Source organism: Oratosquilla oratoria, chromosome 40 (genome assembly GCF_046742065.1).
Source record: "Oratosquilla oratoria isolate Oo_2021 chromosome 40, ASM4674206v1, whole genome shotgun sequence".
NCBI classification, from domain to species: Eukaryota; Metazoa; Arthropoda; class Malacostraca; order Stomatopoda; family Squillidae; genus Oratosquilla; species Oratosquilla oratoria.
The window spans coordinates 16,807,647-16,831,215 of record NC_134816.1 but is presented as its reverse complement, the minus strand read 5'-3'; positions in this window follow the sequence as shown (position 1 = coordinate 16,831,215).

Genomic DNA, 23,569 nt, shown 5'->3' with positions numbered 1-23,569 from the left:
ATTGCTGCGTGAGAGCGTGTAGTGTTAGTGTTGGATAGTGTGATGCTGTTGAGTGTTTTGTACAATTTGCTGGTGTTTGTTTTGTGATCAAGTGTATTGATAAAGTTTTGCCAATTTTGTGTTTTTTGTTCATGTATTTTATTGGCAATCACAGTGTTTAGTGTTTGTATTTGGTCTGCTATGTTTTGAGGGATAGGTGTGGGGGTATCGTGTATCGTGTTTAAGTGCATGCGTGGGGAAGGATTGATGTTGAGGTAGAAGTGTGTAGTTGTTATTTATTCGGCGTTGTGTGTCCAGTGTGGTTCGTGCTCTGTGTTCTTGTCGTGGAGGTCGAAGTATCCTTGTTTGAGTGTCTTGAATCTCTTTTCGTTTATTATTTGTATGGTGTAGTTGGCTAAGTTGATTGTGCTGTTGGCTATTTTCTCTATTATGTCTTTTTCCTGTTGTGGTGACGTGTATACTATTTTCAGTTTTTGGTCGTTGATAAGTGTTTTGAGAGTGTCATGTGTGGGGGCTGTTGGTATTTCTTGTGTTACTGGTGCTACAATTTGAAGTCCCAGGTTGGTTTGGTTTTTGGTGGTTGGTCTTTGTTTTTGTGGGGGATTGGTTTCTTCAGTGGGTGATGCAGGTCTTTTAAGTGTTTGCTCTGTTGCCTCCATGGGTTCTGTGGTTTGTGTGACGTGAGATGTTGTGATGTGTTGTGTTTGGTCTTGAAATGTCTTTGCTAGTAGGGCTGTATTGATGGCTTGTGGAGGGATTATTACTGTAGGGAGACCGTTTGCTTGGTATATGGCGTTGAGTGTGTTTTGGAATGAGCCAGGTTCTACTGCTTCCATAAGTGTAGCTATTGTGATGCCTGTGTTCACTGTTGTCATGTGTTGAAGTGTTGAGGTTGTGGTTGTTGGTGTAGGGAGGAGTGCGGGTTTTGACTTGGTGGCAGAGGCGTATGTTTGTGTATTGGTGTGTGTTTGTTGATTTGTTTGTTTGTTGATTTCCTTTATCTTTTCCTTTTTCTTGGGGCACCGCATTGCAATAGCTGGGTGGTCTCCCTGGCAGAGGAGGCACCTGGGTATTGCACAGTGGCAGTCGTTCCTTCTGTGTTCCTTTGATCCACAGTTCCAGCAGGCCATGTATGGGAATGGGTGTGGGCAATGTTTGCGCGTGTGTTCGAGTGAAAAACAGTTGTTACATTGTGGGATGTATGTGTATGTGTCTTTCCTAAGTGCATGCGTGGGGAAGGATTGGCTGAACATCTTGATTCCTTTCTGTAGGCAGTCTTTCACCATTTGTGTTGTTTCGAATTTGATCTTAATGACTGTTTGTGTGCGTGGGAGTGTGATGACTTCAGTGACTGCAGTCTTTAAATTTCTTCTTTGATCTCTTGTTGTGTGTGGTTCGTTACATGTGGGTCAACTTGTGTGATTACGAGTGTCCTGTTTGCGTTAAGCTCTGGTGGGTCTTGAATGTCAAATCCTTTCTTTGAAAAATGGTCCTTGGTTTGTTTCTGACATAGTGTTTCGGTGGTTGTGTCGTCTGTAAGGAGAAGAAATGCGTTGTGTTGGGGAATGAGTTTATGTATGTATATATTGTGTGTGGCTAGAGTGTCCCATAATTCCTTAGTTCGTGATTGTCGGTTGTTGTTGTTGGGACGCGAGTCCCGGATTCTGACTCGACCCATTGCGCCGAGCGCAATGGGTTAAGCGTCCTTGTGTCCTAGTGTTTCGTGTTTGTGTAATATGTGTTGGTTAAGTGAGTGGTGATTGTCAAGCGATTGTTGTAGGATGGGTGACGGGGGCGATGGGGTTAATGGAACGGGTTAGCGGAAAGAATGTAAAACGTGGCTATACACTGACATTGCGCGAGCCGTAAAAAGGGGCTGAATCTCGACGTGGTAGGTGATGCTCGATACGGGAGAGTGGGGGGGCAGGTCTATCTCTGGCGATAACTAGCCAAGCACGCACGCGTCTATGCCAGTTGTGCTGGAGAAGCACGACACTGGGAGGGAAGTTTCCCCCTCTACTGTAGAGTAATCAAGTTCTAAGACCGCATGGGCAATGATTATCTACAGCAGAGTTAAGGGAACATAGGTCATCGGCAGAGCGAGTTCTCAAGAGTACGAGAATTATCTCGGGTACCGGAATTTCTTTTTTTTCTTGTAGCTTGCGGAGCGACGTTCTGAATGCTACGGAGGTTGGGCAATGAGTGAGTCGTGGTGTGTTTTTTGAGCATACTAGATACATACAGAGTTTATATACACGCCTTATGGCTCAAGGGGGTGTGCGAGCGTATAACGCTGTGTTCTGATTGGCCCGCTGAGACCGCCAATCACGAAGCGCTATAATGGGCTGCTCCTCCATAGGAGAAGTTCCACCCAGGTACTTTGCCATGTGTTGAGTATTTGTGTTGGATGCCATCTGTCGTGACAGGTGACTTCCCTTGTCCTTGTATATGTATTAATGTGAATTTCTGTTGGTTCGTGCGAATTTTCCATCAGCGCTCGTAAGCATTAATGCTTTTGATCTCGCGCTCTTTCATTTTCGCAAGCATGCGTGTTGATTTACCTGGTTGTGTAATTATTTGTGTGATGTCATCCGCGTATATGATGTGTCGACATCCCGGCTATGGCTCCGGAATATCTTGTATGTAAATGTTGTATAGTGTTGGGCTAATGGAGCTTCCTTGCGGGACTCCACAGGTGATTGAGAATTCTTGTCCTATGTGGTGATGTATGCGTATGCATGCTTTCCTGTCTGTTATGAAATTACAAAGTATACGTGTGAGATATGGGTGGAGGTGTAGTTGAATTATTTTGTATTTTAGCCCTGTCCACCATACCTTATCAAAGGCTTTGCTCACATCCCTGAGCACCAGGTTGACCTGATGCTTCTGGGCTTTAGCTATTGCAATTGATTGGTATAGTGTGGCCAGAGCTGTGTGTGTGCCGAATCCTGGTCTGAAGCCGTGTTGTGACGGTTTTAGTATGTTTTGTTGATGGAGGTGTGTGTAGAGTCTGTGATTTAGTATTTTTTCGAAGAGTTTTCCGTGTATTTCTAAGAGTGATATGGGTCTGTTATTGTTTACTTGTCTTAAGTTAGTGCCTGTTTTGGGGATAAAGATTATTACTGCTGTTTTTAAAGTGCGTGGAAAGTAACCCATCTCTAGTGCTGCGTTGAAGATGTTTGTGAGGTTTTGTATTATTTTGGGATGTGCGTGTGTAAGCATTTTTGTTATTCCCGATCTGCCTGGCGCCCTATTTTTCATAGAGCTTAGGGCTTCACGTAATGTATGTGTTTGTATGGGTTTGGCTAGTCCCTCCTTAGGGAGAGCGGAGGGGTAGGAGTGTGTGGAGGGGGTTATGAGAGATGAGTGTTCTTCCATGCAAGTTTCAATGTATTCTTCAAAGTCCTTGTCAAAGTCTTGGTTTTCTGTTGGAGTGATGGTGAAAGTTTTTTCCCAGTGTGTACGTAGCGCTGTTTCTTTTTCTTGTGGTGAATAGTGTTTTTTGCCTTGTTCATCTGTTATGTAATGATTATGTGACGTTTTAGTGTTTCCCATCATCCTGTTTACCGATTTCCAGAATGTTTTTGTGTCTTTGGTAGATGACAGTTTGGAGATCATTTCCTGCCATTTTTCTTGGTGTTGTGCTTTGTAGTGTTCGTTGAGTAGTTGTCTGATTTTGTTAAGTCTTTTGATGTGATGTGGTCCTTGTGGATGTGTTGTGATGTATTCGTGTATGTGTCTTGCTTGTGTTAGTAGTCGTTTAATGTTTTCTGTGATGGGTGCGTGTGGTAGTATCCTGTGAGCTATTTTTGGAATTGTGAGTGTAGCTGCGTGTTGTATGATTGTTTCAGTTGCTTGTAGTGCTCGGTCTATCTCCTCCTTGTTCGCACCCTCCAAGTTGACCTCATCGCAACCCTCCGTGAGCGACTTGAAGCGTTTCCAGTTCGCTCTCTTGGGCGCGAATCGGCATCTTATCGGGATTTGAATGGGGGACGCAGACACTGTCATAATGACTGGGATGTGGTCGCTTGATGTTAGTGGACCTGGTGTTATGTGGTAGTTGTGAGTGGCATGTCTGTTTTGTAGGACTATGTCTGGAGTGGTGGATGTTTGATGGTTAATGTATGTGGGGAATTCTGGTCCTATGTGTGTCATGCCGTAATTATGTATGAGGTGAGTGACTCCTTTGCCGGGGGGGTTTGAATCCCTGTGTCCCAGTGCATGGGGCCTGGCATTTAGGTCACCCATTATGTATGTTGGGTGTTGGAATGTGGCGAGTCTTATGAAGTCTGGAAATACTAGGTAGCATCGTCTGAATGGGATGTATGTTGAGGCAAATGTTGTAGGTCCTAGAGAGGTTTCTATGGTTACTGCTAACATGTCTGAGTGAAAGTCGTCTATAAGTTTGTGTTTTAAGTGTGTTTGGACCGCAATGCATGTTCCGTCGTGTTTTTCTTGCGTGGTGTTTATGGAGTGAATGGTGTATCCTGGTATTTTTATTGGTCTGTCTTTGTTACATCCGTGTCCGTTAATGATAATGATATTTGGGTCTAATCGTCTGTAGGTGTTTATTAGTTCGTGTCTTCTGTTGTGCCAATCCAGTACGTTGTGCTGTAGGACTTTGAGTGTAGTGTACATGTTGGTGTTTATTTGTGTGTTTTATGTAGCTGTTGGTGTTTTGTTTAGTTTTCTAAATTTAGTTGCTGATAGTAGTTTGATTTGAAATACTTCGTCGTCGTACAGACTTTTGTTCCAGTTCTCTATAATTGGTCCATGGCTTGTTGTATTATGGTGTACCATATGTTGAGTTTGTCGTCAATGTATTGTTTATTACGTGTTGTTCTCTGTCTTTGTTTGTCGTATTTTGTCCTCTCTGTGTTTAGTGTATTCTTGAATCCTGTCCAGTCTGCTTTGTGGAATATGTATCTTTCTGGTGTGGGTATTGTTATAGGTTTTGTTGCTAGTGTTGAGTGTATTGGGATGTGGTCTGATGTAGTTAGTTGTCCTGGTGTGATTCTGTAGTTTAAATGATGGTGTCTGTTTGTTAGTATTATGTCTGGTGTTCCTTGTCCGTTGTGTGTGATGTAGGTGGGGAAGTCTGGCCCTAAGTGTGTTATGTGTCCTCTTTGTATTAATTGTGCTATTTGTCTTCCTGTGGTGTTTGCGTTGCTGTGTCCTAGTGTGGGGTGTTTAGCGTTCATGTCTCCTATTATGTATACTGGTAGTCTTTTTCTTGTTAGTCTTAGAATGTCGTTTATAGGGGGGTTAATATAACGTTACTATTATTATTGGTCCTTGGTTTGTGTCAATTTGGAGCGCTAGTATTTCGTCTTGGAAGTCGTCTAGTATTTTGTGTTTAATGTTGTGTTTGATAGCTACTACTATGCCTGCATGTGTTTGATTGTAGTCGTTTCTTCGGTGTACTGTGTAGTTGTATATTTTGAGTCTGTCTGGTGTTCCTATCGAGTTTAAAAGTATGATGTCTGGTGTTGTTATGTTGTATATGTTACAGAGTTCGTTTCTTCTGTTGAATGTCCACTGTATTATGTTGTGTTGGATGATGTGAATTTGTTCCATTGTGTTGTGGTTGTTTAATCGGCGTTGTGTGTCCAGTGGTGTTCGTGTTTTGTGTTCTTGTCGTGGAGGTCGAAGTGTCCTTGTTTGAGTTTGTTGAATTTTGTTTGGTTTACTCTTACTATGTTGTAGTGTGCTAGGTTTATTTTGTCTGTGTCTATTTGTGCAATGATGTCCTTTTCTTTGTGTGGTGCTGTGTATATTATTTTGATTTTGTGGTTGGTGATGAGTGTTTTTAGGGTGTCGTATGTGGGTTCTGTTGGTATCTGTTCTGTTTCTGATGTGACGAGTTGAAGTCCCAGGCTCTTTGTTTGGTTTTGTGTTCGTTTCTGTGGGGGGTTAGTGTTCTCAGAGTTTGGTGCGGGTCTTTTCAGTGTTTGCTCTGTTGTCTCCATGGGTTCTGTGGTTTCTGTGGTCTGTGTGTTGGTAGGTTTGGTGTAGTTGCTGAGTGCTTTTGCTAGTTGTGTAGTGTTGATGGCTTGTGTGGGGATTATGACTGTTGGGAGTCCGTTGGCTTTGTGTTCGTCTAGTGTGGTTTGAAATGTGCCTGGTTCTTGTGTGTCCATGAGTGTAGCTAGTGTGATGGCTGTGTTAATTGCTGTCATGTGGTAAAGTGATGTGGTTGTAGTTGTTGGTGTAAGGAGGAGGGCGGGTTTTTGTTGTGTGGCAGTGGCGTAAGTTTGTGTGTTGGTGTGTGGTTGTTGGTTCATCTGTTTTGCTATTTCCTTTTTTGGGGGGCATCTCATTGCCACGGCTGGGTGGTCCCCTTGGCAGAGGAGGCATTTGGTAATAGCACAGGTGCATTTGTTTTGTCTGTGTTGTGTAGACGCGCAGTTGGAGCATATTGTGTATGTGGATGGGTGTGGGCATTGTTTGCGTGTGTGTTCGAGTGAGTAGCAGTTTGTGCATTGGGGAATGTATGTGTACGTTTCTTGTCTGAGTGCGTGTGTGGGGAATGATTGTGACAAAATTCGGAGTCCTTTCAGGATGCATTCCTTCACCATTTGTGTTGATTCTAGTTTTATTTTGAGGACTGTCTTTGTGCGTGGTAATTTGATTACTTGTGTTACTTGTGTGTTTGTGTTTAGTCTTTCTATTTCTGCTTTGATTTCTTCGTGTGACGTAAGGGTCTACGTTGGTGATTACAAGTGTCCTGTTTGCGTTGAGTTCTGGTGGGTCTTGGATTTCAAAGTTATTAGTGTTGAAGAATGTTTTTGTGGATTTCTGGCAGAGTGTTTCCGTGGTCGTGTCGTCTGTGATGAGTATGAATGCACTGTGTAATGTGATGAGTTTCTGTATGTATATGTTTTTTCTGGCTAGAGTGTCCCATAGTTCTGATGTGCGTGGTTGTTTTCCGTTGGGACCTAAGTCCCGTATCCTGACTCGACCCTGCGCAATGGGTTAGGCGTCCTTGTGTTCTAGTGTTTTGTGTTTGTGTTGTACGTGTTGTGTAAGGGGATGGTGATTGTGTAGCGGTTGTTGTAGGGGCGGGGGGGCAGGAAACGTTAGTTATCGGTTAGTTATAAAAGTTTCACGGCGACTACACTGACAATTACGTGAGCGTACGCGGGGGGGAGTGCTTCTCGGTGCGGGAGATTGTAGGGAATGGCTATTTCCGTTGGTGAAATTGGCCAAGCTCGGCTCGCGTCTATGCCGGTAGTGCAGGGGCACGAGACCGGGAGGGAGATTTTTCCCCCTCTACTGCAGAACGACCAAGTTTTTAGACCTCATGGGCAATGGTCGTCTACATCAGAGTTAATGGGACATAAGTCTTCGGCAGAGCGAGTTCTCAAGAGAGCGAGAATTATCTCGGGTACCGGAATTCTTGCAGTAAACTTTGCGCAGAGTCGATGTATACACAATGGTGGTTGGGCATTTACATTTATTGATCACAAGAAGTACATCTTGTTTGGGTCTCTACCCATATTCCTGGAAGGCATACAAGTATGCCTTTTACAATAAAAGTTACATGTACATGTGTTTAATTATGTTAATATTTGTAGCGCTGCACGGTCCTGGTCGGTCTCCACGATCTAGCCGACGTGGTTAGTGTCCTATGTGTCCGTCGCGTCCCATCCGGTCCAGCCGACGTGGTTTAGTTCCTGCACCCGTCGCGTCCCATCCGGTCCAGTCCAAGGCATCATGCGCAGTTACCTAAGTGAGAAAGGAGAAGATATTAGTCCTTTGGCTTGAACTTTTGTGGTGAGCTATAAGTCAATATTTCAAGTGAGTACAGTTAAGAACCCATCCGTATCCTCTGGGGCTGGCACGTGAAGGAGACTTCCCAGCCGACGTGGTTGGTATCTTTTGTACTCGTCGCGTCTCATCCGGTCGGTTCAGGGCATCCTGCGCAGTTACCTAAGTGAAAAAAAGCATTAGTCCTTGGCTTAAGTTAAAAAGTCATAAGTCAAAAATCAGCAAGAGAGTACAGTCAAACAGAACCCATCCGTATCATCTGGGGGGCGGCACTTGAAGGAGGCGTCCCAGCTGATACGAGTTAAGTGACATCGTCAGTCGACGGATGAGTCCCCCGGCCGAGGTCCTGGGGCCAGCACGCAGAAATCTGGTCGCTGGGCAAAGGGCCACATAATGATCTAGCCCGTTTGCGCCGGCCTCTCCACAGTGGATGCAGGCCTCCGGCTGTCCCGTCACCTCCGAGAAACATCGATACCCGAGACGGAGTCGATGAAAGGTGACTTCCTCTATCCTGGAGAGACGGACTCCAGGGGTCAGTCGCTCATACGCTGTGGCAACTTGATACCAGCGTGCTGACGGCCTCTGGGCTGTTAGGTTCCTATGGCTTTGCAGCTCCCTCTTGGCCATCGTTCTCGTTGCAATGGCCAAGATCTCAGTTCGGCTCGGGAGGACACCGATTCCGCCTTCCATGTCCCCTGTGGCCGCTCTTCTGGCCACCCTGCCTGCCGCTTCATTTCCCTGGATGCCGAAGGTGTCCCGGCACCCAGTTGAGGACGACTGATCTCCCTTGCTGACGGAGGGCCTTGAGCTGAAACAACAGCGAGGTCATTAGTTTTTTATGGTCATTATGATAAATTTTAGATATTAATTGCAACAGAGCTAAACTATCTGTGTGCACAACTACATTACGTTGGTGGGTGTTGAGAGCATGGGTCAATGCTAGACCCACTGCAACACCCTCTGCTTGCGTCGAGCAGCGAGTGCCCAACACCCTTACTCCCTGTTGCTCGTCCTTCGTGACAAACGCTGCACCTGCCACGTTGTGTACGGGATCCACGGAGCCGTCTGTGAAATAGACGACGCAGTTTTCCTGGGCGACAGATCTCATTGTGGCCTCCGCATCCGCCCGCAGGCGCGGCAGCGGCGCACCGCGTCGTGACGCCATCACACTGATTCTGGCCGGTGGATTCTCTCAGGGGGGAGACTGCACATAACCTTCCACCGGCACATCCCTCCTCTTCTGAAGGATAAGGTCATGCAGGTGAAGGTCCCTTATGCGGTGTGCAACCCTCGCTGACCACCTCTTCTGCGGGAAGAGATCCGGATCTTGCTGGAGGGCGCTGATTAGCCTTCGCCGCAGGAACGAGTCATGTTCTCTCTGAATGACTCTTATGGCGAAGGCTACCACCAACCCTGAGATCCTCGCACTGATTGGCACCAGTCCCGCCTCTTGCTGCATATTGGCGACCAGAGTCCAGCGCGGCGCGTGTGTCCATACGTGGTCCCGTCCCTATCCAGATGTGTAGGCGAATATATCAAACACTATATGTCACCCAGTTCCACTTTAATCACTTATTGTCACTACATAATTAAAAAGTTTTACATCAATAGTAATTTATCACATCTTCCTTATCACTACAGTGCACATTGTAAGTTATCGACCGACCTCCGCTCCTGTGGTCCGCGCTTCGGTTTTTGATCAGTAAACAGCTGACCGAGCACTATTTGGCGGGTCCCAGCAATCGTACTTGTACAGTTTTTAGTGGGAGTATTTAGTCTCTTACAATATGCTGTGTTGGTACTTAAGTATTGTTACATTTCTATTTATATATTATAATATTTCCCGGGGGGGAAGAGCTCGTTATTATGGGGTAGTTCTGTAATGTAATGTGTTGGTGGTTGATTGCACTTATGAGTGTGTGTTCGTGTGTGTGTGTATTGCTTGATCCACGTGATGCTTAGCTCGGCTATTTCTTGGCAGGAAATGGGTGGCGCCAATAAGTCCAGAGTGTGGTTGGGGTAGTTGAGATGGAGGAGTGTGTGGGTCATATGACTGACTGATACTTACATGTGTATGTGACGTATACATATCGCTCTCCCCCTAGGGTTAGGTGGCTCCCGGCACCTAGGTTACATGGTTTACAAAAGAAAAAATCTATACCTATGGTTGAACAGTGGAAAGGAAAAAAAATTCAGAGACACAAAATCCTGGTTGACTAAATGTGAAGATGGGGGGGGGGGGTTGTTGTTGAAGTGAATCTGAGGTCCCAAGGGGGATCATGAACTGTAAATAAGGGTAGCGATGTTGTGTCTCAGAAGTGTAACGTTGTGTCTCACCAGATTACATGTTATATTAAATATCATATGAAAGTTTTCACTATATATTTGATAGCACCGTTGAAATCACTTTATAAATGTTATGGTGTTCATGTGTTTAACACTATCACTGTAGGGAGTGCTATTTTCTAAACACTGTTCTGTGGTCAGTTTGGTGTGTCACATCGCACTTGTTTTATTTCATAGTATGTATATATAGTTTCTGTAAGAATTTTTATGGTATTTAAGATATTGGGTGAGACACAAGAATAAACTTAATCTAGGTTTACAGTAAGTCGGGAATGGGGGTTGAAATGTTATGGAAGGTTTTACTTCGTGCAACAGAATATGATTATTATTAGTTTAAAGAGAATGACTAAGAGGGAAAGGGCTGTGGAGGTATATGGAAGAATCTTATGATGTAAGTCGAGTGAGTCCATGTCAAAAGTAGTCGATGTTTAAGGTGGGTAATTAATTATGTATTTCATTTTGGAGAATGAGGTTATGTCTCAGTGAATGAGGATATGTTTATCTGACTCCCGCTAAGGTTATATTGGTCGGAAGGAAGTAGAGAAGTTTCGATAGATATTCGGAAAGGAGTTCTTATTGGAAATGGGCCATTTTAACCTCCACTGGTAGATACATGACGTCCTGCATCTTCAGGGGCGAGAGCTAGAGTGCATGTTTAATTGCGTCGACGCAGAGTCATGGGATGAGACTTGCGTTTTGGTGATTGGTGTGTGTCTGTGGTAGGTGGGTTGTGGATGGGAGGTGAGATTGGGTCGAGGTTCAGTTTGACCTTTCTCAACTTCTCTCCATGTATGGTGAAGGTGGTGTGATCGGAAGGATCTGTTAGTAGGAAAACATTGTTAGGGAGTGAACTTGTGACTGTGAAGGGGCCTAGGAATTTGGGTTTGCGTTTGTTTGTTCTACTTGAGTCTTTTACCATGACTGAGTCGCCAGGTGCTATGTCAAGTGGAATTGACCGTTTGTGTTGTTTTGTCTTTGTCTTCTCCTGGGCTTCTTTCAGGTTTGCTCTAACTTTTTTGTAAATTGTTTGCATACCTCTTGATGCAGTGTGCGAGGTTATCTAGGTTGTATAAGGGTGGGGGTGGTTGGTTGAATATTTGGTAGGGTAGGCGCATTGGTTTGCCGAAAATGATCTCATGTGGGGACATCTTTGTTGCGGAATTGACTGTGCTATTGATACTGGCTTGTACCTGTGGTAGCCAATCTTCCCAACTGTCCATGAGGTCATTGACCAATGGTCTGAGAATCTCTAGGACCTTGCGATTTGTTCGCTCAGTCAGACCGTTTCCCTGAGGGTGGTATGCAGTGGCAAATGTTTGGTCAATGTTGTAGAGGTGTGCTATTTCGCGCATCACCTCATTTTTGAATTCTGAGCCATTGTCAGATAACATTGTGTGTGGTATGTTGTATCTACAAAAGATATTGTTGACTAGGGTTTTGGCTACAGTCTCTGCTGTTTTGTCTTGGAGTGGTATTAAGATTGTGTATTTAGAGAAATAATCAACTGCTGTGAGTACATAATTGGAACCTTGATGGCTCGTTGGCATTTTCAGTAGGTCAATGCCAAGTGTTTCCCATGGCTCAGCAGGGAGTGGGATATCTTTTATGTTGATTTCCCTCAGGTTAGGGCCTCTGAATTGGTTGCAAGTTATACAAGAATCTATGTGTGTGGTTATATCTCTTTTCATGTTAGACCAGTAGTAAGTGTGTCTAGCAGTGTTTAGTGTCTTATCTCTGCCCGAGTGGCCTCCCATTGCACTGTCGTGCAATATGTGTAGGAGCTTGGGGACTAGGGCTCTGGGGATAACAGTAACCTCTCTTGTATTAATGGTTCTCCTTATGACTCCGTCGACCAGATTGAGTTCCTCAATAGGGACAGGTGGTCGGGAGTGTAAGGGGGTTTGTGAAATGAGATGCTGTTTTATTGGGGACCATATTGGGTCTCTGTCTGTTTCATATATGAGTTGTTGCATAGGTATGCATATGGTTTGGGTTATGGGGGTGATGTGGGTTTGTCTGCTTAGGCAATCTGCCACTACGTTAGCTTTCCCAGCTAAGTATACGATCATGGGATCGTAATCAAGGAGAGTTGTTTTCCATCTAGCAACTCTCCCATGTAAGTCTTTGGAGTTAAAAAGATAGACTAGGGGTTGGTGGTCTGTTAGTATGGTAATCTTGTAGCCTAAAATGAGGTATTTAAAGTGTTTTAGTGCCCATATGATTGCAAGTCCTTCTGTGTGTGTAGTTGAGTAGTTACTTTCAGCTTTATTTAGGACTCTACTTGCGTAGGCTATGGGGTGTTCTTTGCCATTGTCATCTTTCTGTTGTAGGACTGCGCCTATTCCTTTAGAGGAGGCGTCTGTGTAAAGAAAGAATTCTTTCTTCATGTCAGGGAAAACTAGTACAGGGGCTGTGGTGAGTGTGTGTTTGAGAGTGTCGAAACTTTGCTGTTCTGTTTCTGACCATTGAAATGGCTCGCCTTTCCTTGTGAATTTGGTCAGAGGGGAAGCAATATCAGCAAAATTTCGGATAAAGTGTCTGTAGTAGGAGGCTAACCCTATGAAACTTCGTGTTTCATTTGCGTTTCTGGGGGTTGGGAAATTGTTTATTGTATCTATTTTATCTGTGGTTGTGTGAATCCCCTTTGCATCCACTTTATGGCCTAGGAAGATGAGTTCCTTCATGAGGAATCTACATTTCCTTAATTGAATCTTTAACCCCGTATTTTTGAGACGTTTGATGACAATCTCTAAAGTGTTAAGGTGGTCTCTTTCTGTGGGACTATATATAATGAGGTCGTCTAAATAGACGAATAATGAGACTCCTATCATGTCACTGAAAATGCGGGTCATCAACCTTTGTTGGGTTGAGGGGGCATTCTTAAGGCCAAAGGGCATACGCTGAAAGTTGAAATGCCCTTTATCAGTGGAGAATGCAGTTACGGGTTTTGATTCCTCTGTTAGTTCGACCTGCCAGAAGGCTGACTTGAGGTCTATTGTGGAAAAAACAGAGTTCCCGTTGCCAATGCATTGTAGTACATCTTGCATGGCGGGGAGGGGGTGTGGGTCAGATTGAGTTAGGTTATTGACTTTCCTGAAGTCAACAACAGGGCATAAGGTTCCGTCTTTCTTAGGGACCAAAAAGAGGGGACTGTTCCATGGGGAGTCTGAATGGGAAATTACGCCTTGGTGTATCATCTCTTGTACACTGTCATTGACTTGGGATTTCCTACTGTGAGGTATGCGGTAAGCGGGGGTGTATGAAGGGGGGGTGTTTGGGGGAATTTGGATGTGATGTTTGATTATATCACATTTGCCTAGTGGTTCACCTTCTAAGGCGACAGCTGATCTATTCCTCTGTAGGAGAGCTAATAGCTCGTTATGAATTTCTCCGTCAGCTGATGTCGTGATTTGGTCTGGGGGGATAGGGGGAAGGGGTTGTGTTGGTCTTACTTGGTTGATGCGTTGCGGCAGTGGTTCCTGGATAGGGGAATTATGGAGATGGACTGCGCAAATGTTTGTATTCTTCCTGATTTTACGGTGTTGGTCTGACATGTTTGTTAACATAGCTAGTGTATGTTTATTTTCTGATATTGTGTCCCAGGAGGACTCAATGGCTATGTTGTTAAGCCTGGACGTGTCTGAGTCGATTATGACGTCCTGATGGTCGATTGCACCGGGTATGTATAGTGGGACTGTTATTGAATGTCTAGGGGGTATGATGACTGTGTTAGACATCAGTGCCTTTGAGGTGACATAAGGGGGTGGTCGGTAGGAATAGCTGTTAGTGGGATTGGGAGTATTGAAGGAAGGTAGACATGAGAGATGTTGTGTGTCTGAGTCGGGTGTCTCAGGAACTGTTGACTCATTATTTACATCTCGGAAGGAGATTTTGTTAGTCTCAAAGTCTATCTTAGTTTTCCAAATCCTTAATGAATTTAATCCTATTATACCTTGTTGATCAAGACTCCATTCATCAGCTATGTGGAAAGGTGTGAAACCTACTTTGGAATCGTTCACTTCTATGCTCAGATCAACCATGTCGTGAAGTGAAATGGTACTCCCTTCTATTAGGAGTCCTTCCATATTGGAAAATTGAATTTGGGGTGGGTCATTTAATGCTTCATACAGAGCTCTTGGGATGATGTTCAGGTTTGTTCCTGTATCAACCATCATGTCAACTTTAAGTTGATCTAGACTCGCTTCTAGGGTGAGGTAATTGTATAAGGTATGAGATATTCCTATGTAGGTTTGGTGCGAGAGGCACGTACACGTTCCCCCAATCGGTGGTGTTGGGTTGAGTGTGATGTGTGGGAGGGAGCTGTTTGTCGAGGGGTGGTGAATGGTTGGTTAGTTCTCTGATGAGGTTGTTGTTGTGTTTTCTGTAGGTAACACTCTTTGTTGGAGTGAGTTGATGTTTTGTGTAGGTTGCAGTATTTGATTGGATGTGTTGGTGTAGGTAGGAGTGGGTGTTTAAAGGGGGGTGGAACTTGTTTGTTTTGATTCTGAACTTGACACTGAGCATTCGTATGTGAGGTAGTAGCATGCACTGAGCAAGGGATGGGGTGGTGTGGACCTGCGTGTGTTGTTTTTGCTGTGTCCAACACTGGGCATCGGTGTGGGAAATGGTTCCATGAACTGAGCAAGGGATAGGGTGGTGTTGTACCTGCGGGTATTGTTGTTGCTGTATGCAGTCTTTTGTGTTGTGACTGGTTGATGAATGGTAGGAGCACCACTTAGAAGGTTGTCCTTGATTGGTGGGAGGGGGCTGCTGTGAGTGAAGGCTATTTAGTCTGGGGAGATGGTTGGGGGTATCTAAAGATACATTGCAAGCATTCATGATATCTAAGATATAGGTATAAGCTAGAGGATTTCTAGTGTCTAGTTCCCTTTTGGAGGCTTCCTTTAAACACTTTGGAGGGAGTTGGGAGAGATAGGAAGCTATCTCAAGGAATGTTAGTGTTTTGTTGGTATTACATTTTGACCAAATTGGTCAGTGTGAGTCCAAGGAGAGTTATTCTCTAGGTCTTCTCTGACCTCTTTAATTCCGTTTGCTACGAAATCCATAATGTTAGTAACGGAATGTGGTTGGACTCTAGTGTTATTGAGGAAAGTGATAAGGAAGGAAATGTTGTTTGCTTGTTTGTTATGAAAGACCTTAAGAAGGTGGCGTTTATATTCCTGATATGTGATTCCACATGCAACTAAGCTGTCTAGCATCCTTGCCTTTGAACGGCAAATGTCAGATGGATTTATTTTCTGACGGCACAAATTTATTTTATCTGTCTCAGAGTATTGGGTGTTCTTTGAAAAGAACAGGTCACATGCTGTCAAGAAGTCTGTAATGGATAGTCCACTATTTTGGGAAAAGGTTGGGATTTCTGTGAGGGGGGTTATGGTTTGATAGTTGTTAATTATTGTTGGTTGAGGTTGTGGGTAAGGATAATATTGTGGGTTTGGAGGAAGGTTAGGTGGTGGTTGGTGGTATGGTGTGGAGTGGGTTGGACCAGATGGGGTATGGGGGGAAGGAAAGGGGAAGTTTTGGTACTGCTGCTGAATGGGAGGGGGGTTATTATGTGTTGGGATATGGGGGTTGGATGGATTATGGTTTATAGGAGGTTTTGTTTGCATATTTGGTTGGATGGGAGGAATGGGTGGTTGTGGTTGTGAGGGGTGAAAGGGGTCTACTTGAGGAGGCTGGTTGAAAGGTATGATATTAGGAGGAGTAATATGAGGAGTTGGTTGGGTGGGTTGTTGTGGTTGAGATGGGTTGGAGGTGTCTACTTGAGGAGGCTGGTTGAAAAAAGGTAAGACATCGTTCTCATAAAGAGGGTCTATTGGGTTATCTGCATTAGGATTAGTTTTGTCAGGATTATTTAACTGGTCATTGGTTAACTGTTTAGAGGTATTGTCATCCTGTGGATATAGGTAAAAATGGTCTGGTTTGTCATTGCCAATTAAGTCTTCTGTGTGTATTTCCTCTTTGTCACTGGATATTTCATGTTGTTTTTCTTCTCTAGACTTTGAGAAGACGCTATGTAAACTTTGTTTAATTTTGCTTCTGGTGGCAAAGGCCATGCTGTTAAGTCATGTATTAGTTAATAGTTAGTATGTATTAGTTAATAGTTAGGTTTGATTTGTAATCTAAGAAAAAAAAGGCTGTTAAAATATGAATGATAGGTATATAGTAACTAAGGGTAATATGTTATGCTTAGATATGGGAGGGGGGATATAGTATGTCAACGGCTATACAGTATAATGGGATTACATATGTAAAATCATAAAAATATATATATACATATAATAATAATAAAATGTGGAAATAATGTGATATAGTAAGGAGTTAATTATTGTGATATTATACTTATAATAGAATTAACTATGGTTGTCATAAGGTTATACAGTATAACGGGATTGCATATGTGAAATCATAAAAATATGTATATACATATAATAATAATAAAATGTGGAAATAATATGATATAGTAAGGAGTTAATTATTGTGATATTATACTTATAATAGAATTAATTATGGTTCATAAAAAAAATTACAGCAGTAAAATAGGTTACATTGATAAAAATGTATAAGTTCTATGTAAATATAAATGGGTAATACGTAGTGAAAGCAATTAAGGGTTATTGCATATATATATATATATTTATTTAAAGATAGGCAAAATATGTTGAATGTTGAATTTTAAACATGTAAGAGCTATTTGTTTAAACAAGAATTACTTAACTGGAAGAATGTATATGAATGTGATATTATGTAATAGTCAAATCTAGTAAAAGTTATTGCATATATAAATATATGTTGTTTTAAAAATTAGGCAAAAATATAATTAGTGTTGAAACATATAATTATGAGAGCTATTGTTTAATTTATGAGAAAGGTATAATAACCAAAAAAAGGTGTATATATGCTATATACATACAGGGAAGTTGGTAATAATGTAATAGTATTAACTGTTGAATATATATGTATATTGGTAATTGGCAGATTAAAGAGTATTACTTAATGATAATTTTTGGAGAGACAAAATTCTAAATGACAATATGCTAATATAAGTGCGAGATTACATAGTTGTTATATGACTAAGGTGTACGTGCGTTGAGCACGTGGGTATCTAAAGGTATGGAGGTTACCTTAATACCGTGCGTTGAAGCGAGTGGTAATAGGACGTGCAGCTGGGATATTTGCTGACGTTGCGATTCTCGGTGGAACGCGACACTCGGAGGAGGAGGTTGGTGATGAGGGTGAGCGGATGAGGTGGTTATTACCGGGTCTGTGCACAGGCGATGGAAGTCCCGAGGGCTCGGTGAATGATGTTCGCATAGAAAAGAAGTGCGAGTATCAGATTGGAATTTGAAGGGGTAATGTATGGTTATTATACTGAGATGTAGTGGAGGTAAGTTGAAGAAATTTGTTATGTTACCTGTAGTCAGTAGGTAGTTGTGAGATGGGTCGGCGATATTACGTACTTATATGCACTGGGTGACAGGGACGTGATTAATTAGGCAGGTGTAGTGACTGTTGGTGCGCGTCTGGGAGGGAACGGTTGGTGCGGGGAGGTGGTTTACCTCTCAGAGTGAAGTTTCACTCGGGCCGTTGCGGAGGGAGCGGTAGGTGCGAGGAGGTGGATATGTCTCTGAGTTAGACGAGCGATGGACCGCGCTGGTTCGACTGAAGTCGGGTGGCGGGGGTGAATTACTTGGACGTGTTTTCTTCAGAGACAGGCGGTTTTCTTCAGAGGTGTGGGGAGGACGTTCGCTGCCACCAGTTTATGTGTCCATACGTGGTCCCGTCCCTATCCAGATGTGTAGGCGAATATATCAAACACTATATGTCACCTAGTTCCACTTTAATCACTTATTGTCACTACATAATTAAAAAGTTTTACATCAATAGTAATTTATCACATCTTCCTTATCACTACAGTGCACATTGTAAGTTATCGACCGACCTCCGCTCCTGTGGTCCGCGCTTCGGTTTTTGATCAGTAAACAGCTGACCGAGCACTATTTGGCGGGTCCCAGCAATCGTACTTGTACAGTTTTTAGTGGGAGTATTTAGTCTCTTACAATATGCTGTGTTGGTACTTAAGTATTGTTACATTTCTATTTATATATTATAATATTTCCCGGGGGGGAAGAGCTCGTTATTATGGGGTAGTTCTGTAATGTAATGTGTTGGTGGTTGATTGCACTTATGAGTGTGTGTTCGTGTGTGTGTGTATTGCTTGATCCACGTGATGCTTAGCTCGGCTATTTCTTGGCAGGAAATGGGTGGCGCCAATAAGTCCAGAGTGTGGTTGGGGTAGTTGAGATGGAGGAGTGTGTGGGTCATATGACTGACTGATACTTACATGTGTATGTGACGTATACAGCGCGCCCAATATTACGCGCAGCGCCTGGTTCTGTACTGTCTCCAAGCCAGCCAACCGTGTTGCGGATAGACCAGCCAGAGCACTGCTGGCATAGTCTATCACCGGTCGAATTGCGCTGACGTAGAATGTCCGGAGGACAGCGCAGTTGGCACCTGCCTCGCTGGTCGCCAAGGACTTCAAAACGTTAATCCGGCTGAGGACCCTTCCCCGGATGTAGGCCACTTCAGTCTGGAAGGACAGCCTGGAGTCAAGCCAGACACCAAGGTACATGTGCGTGCTGACCCACTCTACCTCATGTCCCTGCAGCAGAAGCCTGTCCCTCGGTGTCACGCTAGTGCCAAAACACATGGCTTTGGTCTTTGGTGGCGAGATCTTGAGGCCAAGCTCTTCGCATTTGAAGGAAATGCGGTCGAGGCACATTTGCGTCCTTCTGGCCTTGGTCCTTCTTCCTACTACCACCAGCGCGACATCGTCTGCGTATGATAGGAGGCGGCATCCTGTGGGTAGAGGGATGGCTATTAATTCAGTCATCAGCACGTTAAACAGGGTGGGACTGAGAACCCCACCCTGGGGTGTACCATTTTCCAGGGGGTGATAGCAGGACTCCACTCCCTGTAGACGGACTCTGGCAGTTCTATTGGAGAGGTAGTCCGCTATCCACTGTAACATTTTCCCCTGTACTCCCCTGGCAGCCAGACTGTCCAGAATTGCAGCGGGACTGGCAAGCTCGAATGCCTTCTCTAGGTCAAAGAAGACGACCATGGCGTGACGTTGCTCCACATGGCTCAGAAGCGTTGCAATGCATTAAGCCGTGCCCACCCCTTTGGTGAAGCCATAGAGGTTCTCTTGTGGTGGTCCCAGTTTCCACAAAAGTCTTTGGAGAACCATCTTTTCCATAGTCTTCCCCAGGCAGCTCGTCAGGGAGATAGGACACGAGTCGTCCGAGTCAGCCGTTGGAAATTTTCCTTTTAAATCTGACATAGTGGGCAGCCGTAGTTGGCAAGAGCGGTCGCAGGCGAACGAGAACCCAATCCCTGCGTTCTGAATGGTCAATCGCCTCTCTCCGCCAACCGCTCTGAGCCCTGTCTCTGTTTAGTTCGGGAAAAAAAAAAAAAAAAAAAAAAAAAAAAAAAAAAAAATATATATATATATATATATATATATATATATATATATATATATATATATATATATATATATTCCCACGGCCTTTTAAGTGAGTCCGTTTGGAGGGTGATTGACTTATGAGTGAGTGCGGGTTTAGCCACACCCACTCATACATTCAGAAGATGTGCATGCGTATGTGAAATGCGCATGCACATCCCGGTGAATGCACCCTTCATAATGATCGGTGTTTGGTGTGTTGTATAGTGTATACAAGTGAAAATAAATTTTAATTTATAGGGGGGGGGGCTGACACTCCATCAGCTGATGCAGATCGTAATCACTTAAGGTCAGATATCAACAGATATACCATTCGCTAAAAAAAATCATCGTATTGCTCGAAAAAGTACTTTTTAACCCATTCAACTCCGATGACAAGATGTCTTGTCATTTAGTCAAATAAAACAAAAAATCATAATAAAACAACAAAATGTTTGATGATCAAACAGCACCAGAAAAATATGACGTCATCAGTCCTCCTCGAGGAGGACTGATGACGTCATATTTTTCTGGTGCTGTTTGATCATCAAACATTTTGTTGTTTTATTATGATTTTTTGTTTTATTTGACTAAATGACAAGACATCTTGTCATCGGAGTTGAATGGGTTAAAAGCATACAAATAAAGTTTTTACCTGTTACAGAAGAATTTATTCAGAAAATTCACTTTTAATTGCGCCTCGCATACCAATTTTCCGAAGTCTAGATGTTCTAGTCAATTAGTAATTAGTATCAGTAATCGCCGCTAGGTGAACCGGCGGTGACGTCACAGTTGTCAAGCAATCGGACAAAGAAACACATGCTGTAGTTCAGCTCAGTCATTCCAATCGAGTTATTCATCTTCATGTTCGTTTTTAATCCAAATTTGTTCGCAAAAATGGCCCATTGTGCATTCCAATTCGGAAGGATAGTATGTATGGTGGAAGAAGAAGAGGAAGAGGAGTTTGATATCGCCGAACATCCCATTGTAAAGCCATACCAAGTAATAAGTAAACACGCTGAATTCTGTTGTAGGTTGCCTTCGAAAATGACTCTATGTTCACATTCTTCAACATATTGATGGCTTTCACTGAGCTGCAACCGCTAAATAGTACAGAACTTGCACACATCAAGTTTCCTAATGGCATTGAACCTGACATCGGTTGGCTGTACCAAATTTTTACATGTCCTGATTGGCATGTGCTTTTCATAACGACCAGTGTTCCTCTGATATGTTTAATGACAGTCGTGCATGGTGCAAGACAAAGCATGCAGACAGCCAAAAGGGCCCGCAAACAGCTCTCAAAAACAATAAATTTCCTCATCTGAACTGGATGTTCATTGAAAGAGAAGTCCTCATGAGAATCCCCGCAAAGACAGTGAAACAAAAAACAACTAATTGCACTGGTGAAAATATCACGCAATTCAAATTATTTTAACAATTCTAGTAGCATCAACTGCGAAATGGTCTGTTTATGTATGCTGAGCCTTGACATTAGTTTCAAAGAGTACCGGTACCACACTGGACTTCGATACTTTGACATGTTTGATTTAATGCATTTGTAAATATTGTTGATCAAATAACCATTTATCTTCCTCGTCGTCGTCATCTTTAACCTCGTCCATGTCCTCAGTGTATGGAGAATAATTTTCATCAGCAGGGTCATCCTCAAAATCTAAATCATCAACATCCATATCTTCTTCCGTATCACCTTCTTCCTTGCATGCACACAAACTGCACTGGGTACCAATGTCAACATTGTTCTTCAGATCAGATTGTGGTTGAATGTCTGCCATTTGTGTCTGGGTGCTTTTAGAAAATCGTATTGACGAAGCCTTGATTTCACACTGGGTACTCCTGTTCTTCATGGGTGTTGTGTACTTGACCTGCACCCCATAATGTCTGCGATACTAAAAATGACAGAAAAAAATCACAAATGATCCAATAAAATGGAGACCAATCCCTTGCATGGAGGTACTCCATGTATCAGATCTTTCAGTGTGACCTGTACCCGTGTACCGGTACCTTGGTGGTAGCATGATTTTCACTTTCAACATGTTCAAGGTAAAAAAAATACACATACCCATGATGTCTGGGAACCAACTGGCTTGGTTATAAAACTGTTTGCACAGAGATGCTGGTCAATATGCTTTCAGTTAGGTCAGGCTCTGTCGTATCAGCTGCAATTGTTGAGATTTCAAGCTCGGAAGTGTCAGAGACACTATGAACTGGCACACTACTGGCACCCTCCTCTTGGTTTTCATCATGTTCATCCATCAACTCTGATATAGTCTGGAAAAAAAATATTGGTAGGACAATTACTACATAATCATGATAATAGGCACTCACTCACTGGCATAGCCATAGGCTAGTACCACGATCCAGACCACAATGCACATGCATAGCCTGGCTTCAGGTAGGCCTAGCCCTCGGGCCAGGGGGGTGGGTAGCCCTCGATCCTCTCGACTCGCGGCTTCAACTCTTATTTTATACCTTCAGGGCCAGAGTTTAATTCACTAGGCCTATATAGGCCATCCTGCATGTCCATGGAATTTATAACTGGCCCTCTCTGACATAGGCATAGGCCTAAGCCTAATGCATGCACATGATGCATGGAGTCAGAAAAAGTAAACTGTCTACGGTACCTCAAGCCTCCGGCGTTTATCAAACGCTGACCTCCTACTTTTCTTTTTTGGTTTCGGCGTGGAATGCTTTGTAGTGGCTGCAAAAATTGAGGGCACGGCATCAGGTTTTAGATGTCTCCTGGTCTTCTCCATAAATCCAATCGATAACGCTAGATTCATTTCGAAGCATTCCTCTTCGAAGTTGTCAGAGCAAAGTTTTGAAAACTTCGAAGGCTCCCACAGTTTGCCCGGTCTTTTGCCTGCTCTGGTCACCTTTCTTATCCATTTCGATCTTCGGCCTGGCTCCGTAGGAAATTGAAAGAAACTCCTCCCACTTCCACTACCATTGTTGCAGCCTGCGGCAACGCAGTACACCATTATTATCACAATTTTGTGACAATAAAATCCAAAGTTAAATTGAGACACTCAAGAGACGACACACGACTGACAATGGCATAATGCAAAAGCGATACAATGCACTCTCAGAATAGCAATATTGTTTGGTAACTGTGACGTCACGAACGCGGAATTCTTCGAACGTTCTCGAAGTGCACGGGCGGGTTGTTTCGAATAGCAGACGACGCAATGAAATAAAGACAAACAACTGTTTTTTGCCAAATTTGATAAGATGTAGATGGTGGAATTATATAGAATACTGTCAGTATGATTTTTTTATGTACATTAAACTGTAAATAAAAAAAGTTATGGAAGTCTTGATATCTGACCTTTAAGTTGATTGTGTCATTGGCTATTTTCTCTATTATGTCTTTTTCCTGTTGTGGTGATGTGTATATTATTTTCATTTTTTGGTTGATGAGTGTTTTGAGGTTGTCGTGTGTGGGGTCTGTTGGTATCTTCTGTTACTGGTGCTACAATTTGAAGTCCTAGGTTGTTTGGTTTTTGGTTGGTTGGTCTTTGTTTTTGTGGGGGATTAGTGTCTTCGTTGGGTGATGCAGGTCTTTTTAGTGTTTGTTCTGTTGTCTCCATGGGTTCTGTGATCTGTGTGTTTTTAGGTGTTGTGATGTGTTGTGTTTGGTCTTTAAATGCCTTTGCTAGTAGGGTTGTGTTGATGGCTTGTGGAGGGATTATGACTGTAGGGAGACCGTTGGCTTGGTATATGGCGTTGAGTGTGTTTTGGAATGAGCCTGGTTCTACTGCTTCCATAAGTGTTGCTACTGTGATGCCTGTGTTTACTGTTGTCATGTGGTGAAGTGTTGAAGTTGCGGTTGTTGGTGTAGGGAGGAGTGCGGGTTTTGACTTGGTGGCAGAGGCGTATGTTTGTGTATTGGTGTGTGTTGAT